Here is a 12,096-nt window from a genome sequence, read left to right as displayed (position 1 = left end):
AAAATGCAAACCTGAGCACTTTGTTTCTCTTTATGAAAAGGCTGTTGACTCTCCAGTGCCTTCAAAATCGAACTAAGAGCTGTGTTAACTTCCAAATCTTTCAAAATGACCCCAGTCATTCTACCTGATCAAATCTTTCACTTTTCCTGAAAAATACCATCCACTCCATCCTCGCTTAACTACTAATGATCCCTTATACAAATTCCAGGCCTCTGTTTGCTTACGCTGTTCTTGGACCTGAAAAGCCCTGTTTCCACCTAGCCACACTCTTTACCTGTATAAGCCTCCTTTCTGAAGCCTAGTTTAAACACCTTAACAAATAAGATGTTTCTCTCAGATAATAAACACCTAAATCAGAGACTTGGGCTGTATTGCAAGTTAAGCAGCCAACTCCCAAACCTCTATGTCCAAGTTATACTTCGAACAGCCCTAGAATCATATCTTTTCTGATCTCTAACAGTCATTCTGGCAGAAAGTTCCAATAGGTACAGGTCAAAAATGACTTTTTAAAAAAATGTAGAACAAATAAATTAAATAATTCATGCTCTAGAATGGAGGCTATAGAGTTCTGATTTAACACAGGCCAGACCACACTGCCTGACAGCCAAATCACAATATGCTGTATGGAACGGAACATACATTTAAAGGTTTGAATTCCAGCTCTACCACCTTCTAACTTACTGCATGACCTTGAGCATACTACTAAACCTCTCTGGAGCATCCCTTTAGTTATAAAGGATATATATAAATCCCTATTTATAAATTGAAGATAATATCAGTGTCTACCTCAGAGTGTTTGTTTTAAAGGTTAAATTATGTTAAGCATGTAAAGTATTTAGCACAGAGTTTGGACATAGCAACTACCAAGCAATGGCAGCTATTATTATTAAACTTATAGAATACACATAAATGTGTAATTGCTCCAGTTAGGTAGCCGATGCAAGACTTTTATTTATTGGTTAAGGCTCTTAAAAATGAAGTTCTTTGCCAATTAATTACTTAAACAGTAAACAGCTGATAGAGATATAAATAGATCAGTAACAGCTGAACTCTTAACGCATACAGATGTTAAAAATAGTATGCCACTGCATCCGTTACACATGAATATTACCATAAATAACCACAACCTGTGCACCGACCCAAAGTAGCTAAACCTTCATCTTACAGCATAGAGTGAAAACCTTTTATGAAAAATATGGAACACATATCACCATATGGATCAGGAAATTCCCTAATCAAAGCTCAATCAAAAGGAAATAAAAACTCTCAGGTATATGTAAATACACTTAGAATATATTACATTGATTAGCAATCTACAGACAAAGACGAATACTGCGATGATCTCACTTATATGTGGAATCTGAAAACAAAACAAAAAACCAAGCCCACAGACACAGAGAGCAGACTGGTGGTTGCCAACAGCAGGGGGTTAGGGGCGGGCAAAATGGGTGAAGGGAGTCAAAAGGTACAAATTTCCAGTTATAAAATAAGTAAGTGTTAAAAAAAGAAAACCACAGGCCCAACATGGAGTCACTTCTGCTAGGCCAAGTCACCAAACTGGGGCCTCAGACCTAAACCAATGATGGCTTCAGCCTCCCCCAGAAATGGAGTCAGGAGTTTTTTGGTCTGTATCCTAGACAGGATAAAGCCACATGAGGCCTCTCCATCTGCCCTGAAAGATGATGAGGTGATGGCATTATAAGACCCTCTCGCTTTTCCCAAGAGAAAGTGACCAAGCCTGAACAAATCTCTTCTTTACTTTTGCTAATAACTTTTTCCCTACCCTCCGGTCTATAAAAGCCTTCCATTTTGTATAATTCCTCAGTGCATCGCTACTTGGTAGGGGCGATGCTGCCTGATTCATGAACCTCTTAATAAAGCCATTAGGTCTCAGATTTACTTGGATGAATTTTGTTTTTTAACAAAGTCATGGGGATGTAATGTACAGTGTAGCAATTATAGTTAATACCATATTGCATATGTGAAAACTGCTAAGAGAGCAGATCTGAAAAGTTCTCATCAAAGAAAAAATTCTTTATGGGGTGATGGATGCTAGCTAGATTTATTGTGGCAATCATTTTGCAATATATACAAATACCGAATCATCATGTTGTATACCTGAGACTAACACCATGTTGCCTATCAATTATACCTCAATTTAAAAATATTTTAATCAAAAAAGAAAAGAAAAAGAAATGAGCACTAGCTAAAGGGAAAGGTGGGTCAAGATAATTTTTCTGATAAAAGAAAAGTCACACTGTCTCGTATTGACAAGAACGATCTAGTAGAGAGGAGGGGCACTTGGCCCAACCCAAAGGATTCAGAAGACGCTTCCAGAAGGAGCTGTCCCATGCTGAGTCATGAGGGCTGAGTAAGAGTGAGTCAGGAAGAGCGGGGAGGGGACTGAAACAGCGTGAGCAGAGGTAGCAAACACCACAAAGTGCAGGGAGGGGTGCTGGGTGGGGGCGAGGCGGCGGGAGGGGCTGGCTTGTGAAGTACAAGCCTTGAGAATGACAGGAGAGGAGGCTGGAGAGGGAAGCAGTGGTCAGGCCTTTGTAGAAGCATTTAGCAGTCCAACCCTTATCACACAGATGACGGGGGACAGGGGACTTGCACTATAGGGTTTAGCAGGCAAGTACTGAGGTCAAACTGACACTTCACTCAGGGAGCAAATGGCTTGGAGGTGCAGAGGGAAGGCAGAGAGGCCAATCATGAGGCTACTGAAGTGAAGAAATAATAAGGTCCTAAACTAGGAGAGTGCTAGAAGCAGTGAAAGGGGCTTAGGGACAGGTCCTAGGTGCTCACTGCTGACAGCAGCAGTTTTTCGCACGAGCTGCTGGGCAGATGATAATGCCATTACCTGTACTGGGAAATACCGAGGGGGATGGTACATGACTATTTCAGTTCAGAGTATATTGCTTTCGAAGTCTCTATAGGACATCCAAGTGAGTAAATGTAAGGAGGCAGAGGGTAGAAAGTTCAGACCTGGGGACTCCAGATATCTGAATGGCAGCAGCATTTGAGTGGTTGTTAAAATTATTGTAATATATGAGATGGTCCAAAAATAACACTTACAGGGAAGACAATGATAGAGCTTTTAAGGAACAGGAACCTTTAAGGAGAAATTAGTAGAGAAAATGCTTGAAGGAATTTCAGGTGGGAGAGTCAGAAAGGGACTAGAAAACAGGAAAAGAAGCATCCAAGAAGCCAGGGAAACAGCCATGGTTCACAGCTCTACCAGTGTAAGAAGAAATGCTGCTGTGACCTGAATAAGCTCGCAGAGAGCAACGCTGATCAAGGAAAGTCAAATCGTGTAACAGTCTGGACTTTCCAATTCTGTTGTAGTAATTTTTCAAAAATTCAAAGAACCTGTGAGGCCATTTGTTCCTGAGGTCCTTAGTCAAGCCAATCTGAGCGATAACGACAGAAGGAACTACATACAGTTGTATCACTACCTGTAGTGAAGATTATTTCCACTTTTGGTAGAAGAATATCTATGGATGCTCTATAAAAAGAAAACTGGTAATATATTTCTTAACAAACCAAAACATGTTGACAAGCATAATAAAAATAGGGAAACTTTTACTTTTAATCATTCCTAACTTTTTTGATTGTTATATATTACCACACCTATGACTTCACATCAACCCAACTAACAATATAAAAATCATACAGCCTTATATAACAAGGAAAAGTATTTAAGCATGGATGATGTAGAAACCTATAATGTTAGTACTAGGGAAAACTATGAACAACACAATAAAAATTTACCTAAAATGGAAAGAATCTCTGGAATAAAAAGATAACTTGAAAGATATGGGGAGTGGGGGGAAACAGAGCAAGGATCAACTTCCATTTCTTGATTTTAGCTCTACGTTATCACTTTTTGGCAGACTATTTACCATACTAAAAAAATCACTTACTCGTGGATGGTGTACTAACTGGGCGTGACTCACAAGTGTTTGGTCCCACCCATGCAGGAGACCTCCACAAAGGACTTAAAAAACACCAACAGGAAGCATATTTTCAGATGAGCCCCTAAAGCACAATCAGTGAAGCACAGAAAGGATGCAACAGGATTATTGGCTGGAAATGGGCAAGTTAATAGCATTTTCTTGGAGTAGGGTGGGGGTAACTCCCAAGGTGTGAGTCACTGGATTAAAGAACAACTGGATCTAGGATTTAGCCAAAGCTGGAAAAGCAGGATACAGGCCACGGCAGAGCAAACATGCACTCTCGAGGCCAGAAAGGAAAAAAGCCCCACTGGGTCAGTGCCTCCGGAGTTTGGGTGAGTCACAGAGACAGAGGAGAGGGGAAAGCACGACCAGACTGAACTTCAGCACATGGAAAAACTCTGTTTTTCACAATAAGCAAAAGTTGGAAAAAAGATAAGCTGTTTACTTATCTTTGGTTTACTCCCTCCCTTATTAATTTATATTAAGACATTTTAATTGCACTCAAAAAAGTTAGAATCAAAGTTACCTGAGGTTCTTACTGCTCCAAGGATCTGCAGGCTTTGCCACACTGCTTTGCACGTGGCTAGACCAACTTACAAAGCTAACATCACTATCACAATCTTTCTAGCAGTAAGTATTTTGATTTTTTGCTAATTTAATATAACCAATTTGTAAAATATTTATTTCTGTGGTTCCTAGCAAGAATAAATGTTTATTTACTACATATACTCATCTTGGATGAACTGACTACTTGTTTCTTTTGGCTTGTTTATCTACAATAATCTTGATGGCATTTTTTTATATTAGAAAGGGCATTTTACATGTTTTGTATAATCATTTTTTTGTCATAATAAATGAAAATGATGCCCTTTTTTTATCTTTCTCATTTTTCATAGAACCAAAGTTTTCGATGTTTATTTAGATGCTTGCTGACTGTATTTGCCTTCACTTGGTGTTAGGCTATAGTAATTGCTCCTCTACCAATGAATCCTGAAGTGGTTTCCATTATTACACAGTCATACTGCATGTCTTAGGAGGCTTTCACTTGTTTGCTCCAATCACTGCACTTTAAACTCTTTCATATCATTAAAAGAAACAGTTTTTGTGGCTAAATAATGACATGAAATTTAACAGGTTCCAAGCAATTCTACTCCTAGATATCCACACAAGAGAATACTGTATACAAATGTTCCTCGTAGCATTGTTCATAATAACCAGAAGTTGGAAGCAATCCAAATGTTCATCAACCACTGAACAAATAAGATGAATCAGCAATAAAAATGAATGAACTACTGGTACATTCTACAACACAGATGAACTTCAAAAACATAAAGCTACGTCAAAGAAGCCACTCAGAATGACTGTATGTAGCAGGATTTTGTCTATTTGATATTTCTAGAATATGCAAATCTATACAGACAGAAAGCAGATCAGTGTTTGCCTAAGGCTGGATGTTAAGATCAAGGACTGAATGCAAATGTGCACATAGGAATTTTTTGGGATGATGGGCCAGTTTTATAGCTGGACTGTGGTGATGGTTGAAAAACTACAGATTTCCTAAAAATCATTTCAACTTACCTTTACAATTGGAGAATTTTATGGAGTGTAAATTATACCTCAATAAAACTGCTTTTGAAAAGCCAATGAACAGAGGAAAGATAAAAAAGAATATACTGATAGCAGCAGTAACATTTTTAATAATAAATATTCAGTGCTTCCAAGTGTGACATAAGAGACATTTTCACAAGCTGGTTATGGGAGTATAAATTGGTATAACCTGTCTAGAAAACAGTTTGAGAAGGTATACCATGGGAGCTTCAAAAATGTACCTTTCATTTACTTCTGAGAATCAAGCCTAAAGAAGTAATAAAAAAATATGAAAAATAGGCATAAAGATATTCAGCAAAGCAAAATTTATAATTGTTATAAAAAATGAAAACCATAGAAATATACAAAAATGGAAGAAAGGTTAAGAAAATTAAAGCCCATCCATGAATACTGCATACCCTTAAAAATGTTGACAGGTGTATGGCCCAGTGCAGAGAATGACATCATTGCCACCACCACCACCGCCTAAGCTCAGGAGGATGATGCTCTAAGGGGAGAATGCTCACTGTTACCTGCCTGTCATGGTTAGCAGTGCTGGTAGCGTATCCTATAACTTTGCAAATGATGCAACCTTTGAAATGAAGAAACGTGACCTTCATGGGGTGGAAAGGGGCCCTCCTATCACAACAGTGCTCAGTAGGAAAGAGGGATTACAATGGGGCAGGATGAAACAGACTGTTCGCCAATGGAATTAACAGAAAATTATTTGTGGTTTGTCATTTGTGTAATGTCAGGAAGCTGGTAGGTGGTCTGAGGATGGGATTAACACTGCAGATCATCTCATCACAGCCTAGTGGGCTCAGTGCTTCAACTTTACTTACGGACCTTCTGTCCCGTAAATGTGTAGCATTCACAGGACAAAGAGAAGGCAGTGCTAAGTGAAAGTAGGACCAATGCTCCTGAACACCAAGAGCTTCCACTAGGCCTGGGAGCTAACGGTCTGGCCTGGGAGTGTAATGGAAAAGAAGGGGTCTGCTTGACTTTATATTTGAAGCTTACAACTTGGCAGCTTTGTGGAAATCCCATTTATTTTTATCTGTGAGAATAACTGCTACAGAATGGGAGCATCTGTTGAGAGAGAAGCAGCCAGCACTGATTACTACAAGAGAGGCGATTTTATTCCTGGGCTAAAGGCAGATGGAGTGGAGGTTCCATATGTGCAGGAGGCAGCAAAGACTGCAGCTGCCTGCTGCAGATCTGTGAAGGGGACCCTACTGACGGAGCTTCAGACTTACCATTACCAAGGACACAGTATGAGTGATCCTGGAGTCAGTTATCATACACAGAAGACATTCAAGAAGTAAGAAGAGTAACCTTGTTATGCTTCTCAAAGTCAGCATAGGACACAGCAATACTGCCAGTGTTGAAAAATTACAAGGAAATTGATGTTTAAATAAAGAAAAAATTGAGAATATGGTCCAGTTTGTTAGTTGATCCCGAACCACCTTTATAAGCCATCATACTACAGCAGCAATCTACCTTTTGAAGTTTATGGTGCAGATCAGTGGATCAAGTTTAAGTAGATCATTTAAAGGAAGACTGCAAGTCTTATTACGCCCTCAATGAAGCAGTCACGGTCAACTTTAAGGAACTTTATGATCTCAACTTTAAGAGTAATAAAATGCATAAAACAAACAAAACCAGCTGTGATTGTGTTTATGCTATGCTATAAAATTAAGTTTAAAAAGTTGGGGGAGAAAATGTAATGGGTTCCAAAGATCTAATGGTGTAGCGAAAAGTATATTTTCCCTATGGCCCCCAGTGTTCCAATTTCCCTCCACAGAAGCAAACAAGTTACCAGTCGCCTCTATATTAAAAAACGAATTTTTAGAAAACTGAAACCAACCAACAAAAAAGCTCAAAATGTTTAAAGCTCATAAATTCTTACATTTAGAAAGAAAAACATGGGAGGAGAAATACAAACACTATAACAAACATGAACCAAGTAGCAGAAGATATAAAAAAGAAAAGCATACACTTGGGGAATCTGGACGCAGTGAGTTAAATCTCTGGGAAGACAGAATAAGGTATTTGACATGTAGGGTAGGAACTCTCTTGTATCTATCGTTACACAAATAAGTCACCCTAAAATAAAATCCAATCCCTAAGGCAAGCAGAGCTTTCCCCTCTTCTGTCACTGAGTCACAAAGCTGTCTCAGACTGATCTCTGTGCATCAAGCCAGAAGACACACTACTCTTCTGTTATGAGGACTAGCTGGTACATTTTATGAACAAAATTTATTACAATTAGAGGAAAATATCCTTTAATATCTATTATGAGTGAATTGTATCCCTTCACTGTAGCAGTCAAATCCCTGCATCTTGCTTCCTTGCAATGTTACTCTACTAATGATTCTCTAACACAGAAATAATGGTCCCCATAGTGGTCTGCTTACTGCAGCTACACCATGCCAAGAAGAGAGGAGCTTCTGCTTCTGAAGATCTAAGAATTAAACGTATTAAAATACAACTTTCATTCTTACTGCTAGTAGGGAAAAATAGAATCATCTTCATTATGACTGCCATTATAAACCGAGGTGCCACAGAGTTGCTCACAGACAAAAATTTCCAAAGCAATGGAATAGCTGAGTCACTCTTCACTGAAGACTTAGGTATCACATCAGAGTCAGTGAAAGAAAATGACACAATATTATAAAAGTCCTCTACTTCTGTAGTTTCTGTTCAGGGTTCCAAAATGAACTTCAAACTGGTTGTTGACTCTGAAAGTAGTGATTTTCACATGCTCAGGTTTATCTCTTAAAGCAATTGGATACATTCTTTTTGAGGGATTAAATTAAATAACATTTACGCATCACCTGAGTTACACTAGAGGTCTACCAACTTCTAGCTGAGTTTACCCTATGTTAGCTTTTCCTAGAAAAGGTCATTGGGCTGTAACATTCCCTTGGACTTGATGCCATTTCCTAAGTTTAAACTGAACCATCAGTTGAGGAAAATGGGTGCAGTCTAACAGCCTATGCAACTTAATTACTGATAGATTAAGCTGCATACAGCTTCAGAACAAAAACAATCAGAAAAACAATCTAGAAAATCAAGTATGAGATTTTACTGTTTTTAAAAAGGTGTTGAAAAACTCCTGATGAGATAACTTAGGCCCCAAAGAAGCTGCCTGTACAAGAACACAACACAAATAAGCAAAGCTGGGGGAGCAGCCAGGGACTCCAAAATACTCTCTTTCACAAATCAATAGTCTCTACATCTCCAAAATATGTAAATAGAAAGGTAGTTAAATTTCAAATGATAGACAAATTTAAGAATTACTCGACTAAAAATATAATTGGCAATAAATGACTGTACTGGAAAGGACCTTATAAACCAGTAAAAATAGTTAACATTGATTCAGTCCTAACTGTGTGCCTTATTAAGTGCCTTACTGACTGTGTATCTCACAGTCCCCCTGTGAGACACTATTATCCCCATAAACAAAGACACTGAGGCACAGGTAGGTTAGATTCCCAAGCAAATAAGAAAAACGAGGATATTAGCCCATACAGTGACCTCCACAGCTATAGTCCTTAACTCCCTTCTTTTGACCTCCCAGTTCTTAACCACTCTACTATCCTACCTTTTTAGTTTTAGTCCATCACCTCATTCTGCAAATGAGGAAACTGTCTCGAGGAAGAGAAAAATATATTGAAGGCTCAAAACTATTTGATAGCAGCACTAGTACTAGGACTCAGGTTTCCTATTCAGATGATGCATTTCTGCTTCGCAATGGGCTTTTCCCCCCATTTGGTCTTTTTTCAAAAATAATTTGTTTTTCTGAGCATAAAATAGTAATTGTTGAAGTCAGGAGAGTATAAAAAAGTACAGAAGAAAATTAAAATCCTTCCTCCCAGCTTCCAAGGATAACCACTGTCAACAGTTTAACGTATTTCTTTATAGGAACTGCAAGACGAACAATCCACTTCCCTGCCCCATATTTTTAAAGATGTTTAGAGACATACTTCATATACAGTTGTATATTTATTTGACATGTTCATATCATTATTTGCCTGTGACATTAAATAGTTTTTGAAAATATGACTAAATGACAAATGACATTGCATAAATTTCATTAATTTATTTAACCATAGTCTACTGACTATATATGGTAGCTTTTTTGCAATTAGTCTCTGTGATGAAATTCTTATACACACATCTTTATATCTCTGGTAATGTTCTTAGATTAAATCCCTAGAAGTGACATTACTGAGTTAAACGGTATATACTTTATCTATACACTAAAGAATATCTAACACTTATGTGGTGCTTACAACTATTCTAAGTGCTTCACAGATACTGGCTTGTCTTAATCCTTGCGACAATCCTATGAAGGAGAAAATGAATGCCCAGAGAGAACAAGTACCTTGCTCAAGATCAGGCAGCTAGAAAGAGACACAGCCAGGATTCACACCTGGTAGTCAGGCTCCAGGATCCACGATCTTAATAACTATGCTGGACTATTTTCATTCCACACTTTTACTACAAGATGCCAAGTCTCCTAGAAGTTTATCACAAATACACAAAAATCATCTCAGGAACCTGAGTTGTTTCAGTATTATAAAAATACTTTTTAGTATTATAGCAAAAATTCCAGGAGATTCTCAAGTTTGAAATCTACTATTCTAATCTAAAAAGTTTTAAAGTAAACATTTAATTAGCAGTTCCTATAAAAGTTTTGATAGTTAAATTAATGTTTTAAATATAGATGGAAGGGCCAAACAAGAGAGTACTCAAAAATGGGTACGTTAAATCTTCATGAACTTGGATTAGGCAGTGGCTTCTTAGATATTAAGCCAAAAGCACAAGTAACAATATAAATTTAAAATGTTAAGATTAAAAATTATTTAAGAAATAAAAAGATAAATTGAACTTCATCAAAATTAAGAACAGTTGTGCTACATAAGATATCACCAAAACAGATATTATACAATTCCACTTACATGAGACACCTAGAATAGGCAGATTCATTAGAGCTACAAAGTAGAAATCAGTTTTTAGGAGCTGGGGGAGGAGAAGGAAGGTAGTTATTTTTAATGGGTACAGTCTCTGGGATGATGGAAAAGTTCTGGAAATAGATGAAGGTGATGGTTACATAACACTGTGAATGTATTTAATCCTGCTGAAATGTACACTTAATATGGTAAAAAGAGTAAATTTTATATTAGATGTATTTTATCATATTACAAAAAAAGGCACCAATCAAGAGAATCTATAGAAAAAATGCTTGCAAATCATTCCTTTGATGAGAGAATTGGATCCAAATATACAACTTCACAATAAAAAGATAAATAGCCTAATTTTTAAAATGGGGAAAGGATATAAACAGACATTTCTCAAAAAAAAACAAAACAAATGGACAGTAAGTACCTGGAAAGATGTTAAACATCATTAGTTACTAAGGAGATGCAATTAAAAAAGACAAGGAGATACCACTTCATACTCACTAGGCGGCTACAATAAAAAAGACAGGCAATAACAAGTGTTGCCCAGAAAGTAGAGAAATTGAACCTTCATACACCGCTGGTAGGAATGTAAACTAGTACAGCCACTTTGGAAAACAGTTTGGCAGTTCTTCAAAATGTTAAATATGGAGTTACAACATAGCCCAGCAATTCTACTCCTAGCTATAGAACCAAGAGAACTGAAAACATATGATCACACAAGCATTGTATGCATGTATGTCCACAGCGGCATTATTCATAATAGCCAAAAAGTAGAAACAACCCAAATATCCATCAACTGATGGGTGAATGGATAAATGAAATGTAGTATATCCCTTCAATGGATATTATTTGGCAATAATAGGTATAAAGTATCCATATATGATACAACATGGATGAACCTGGAAAACGCGGCTGAGTGGAAGAAGCCAAACACGTTACATGGTTAATGAAGCCAAAGGCCACATGTTATATGATTCCATTTACATAAAAAATCCAGATAGGCTAATCTATAGAGACAGAAAGTAGATTAGTAGTTGCCAGGTGCTGGGAGAGGAGAAAATGAGGAGTGATGGCTAATGGGTATAGTATTTATTGGGAAAATGAAAATGTTCTATAATTAAATAGTGGTAATAGCTGTCCATTTTCTGAATATACTAAAAAACACTCAAGTGAACACTGTGAACAATAAAAAATAAACTAAAAATGTGATTAGAAATTCATGATAAGTGTATATATTTTGAAATAAGATACTTAGAAGTAGTAATTTAAGACTGTGAAGTGTGTAAATTTTGAGACAGAATCAGGGTGAAAAATCCACTTTGGATTTTCCATGGACAATGGAAACAAAGATGGAGATAATCAAAACTGTCAAGAACTTAAGAACTAGGAAAGGACAGTGTCATGTGAACAAAAGTTTGAAAAGTCCCATTAAAATTCTTGCTTAGGAAGATGGAAAAGTGAATTTCAGAGTTTGTTTTCAGGGAGAAAAAAGGATAACCACCTAAAATAAACAAAACCATTCAAGGCCTCATCTAAGAGTTTCTTGATGACTTTAAGAAATAATTAAAGTAAACATTTACCTA

At 37.2% G+C, this 12,096-nt stretch overlaps 1 protein-coding gene and 1 pseudogene across 40 annotated transcripts in view; one reads left to right on the top strand and one right to left on the bottom strand.

The window, feature by feature from the left end:
- Nucleotides 1–12,096, bottom strand: part of SLMAP (sarcolemma associated protein) — a 120,441-nt gene that overhangs the window by 82,809 nt on the left and 25,536 nt on the right. The gene's annotated exons all lie outside the window — the stretch shown is intronic.
- The window catches only part of LOC118972520 (pyruvate dehydrogenase E1 component subunit alpha, somatic form, mitochondrial pseudogene), a 31,763-nt pseudogene continuing 23,895 nt past the window's right edge, over nucleotides 4,229–12,096 (top strand).

This window comes from Manis javanica, chromosome 3 (assembly GCF_040802235.1).
Source record: "Manis javanica isolate MJ-LG chromosome 3, MJ_LKY, whole genome shotgun sequence".
NCBI lineage: Eukaryota > Metazoa > Chordata > Mammalia > Pholidota > Manidae > Manis > Manis javanica.
Note: the sequence above shows the minus strand (reverse complement) of the source record. Positions and strands in the feature narration are given on the sequence as shown.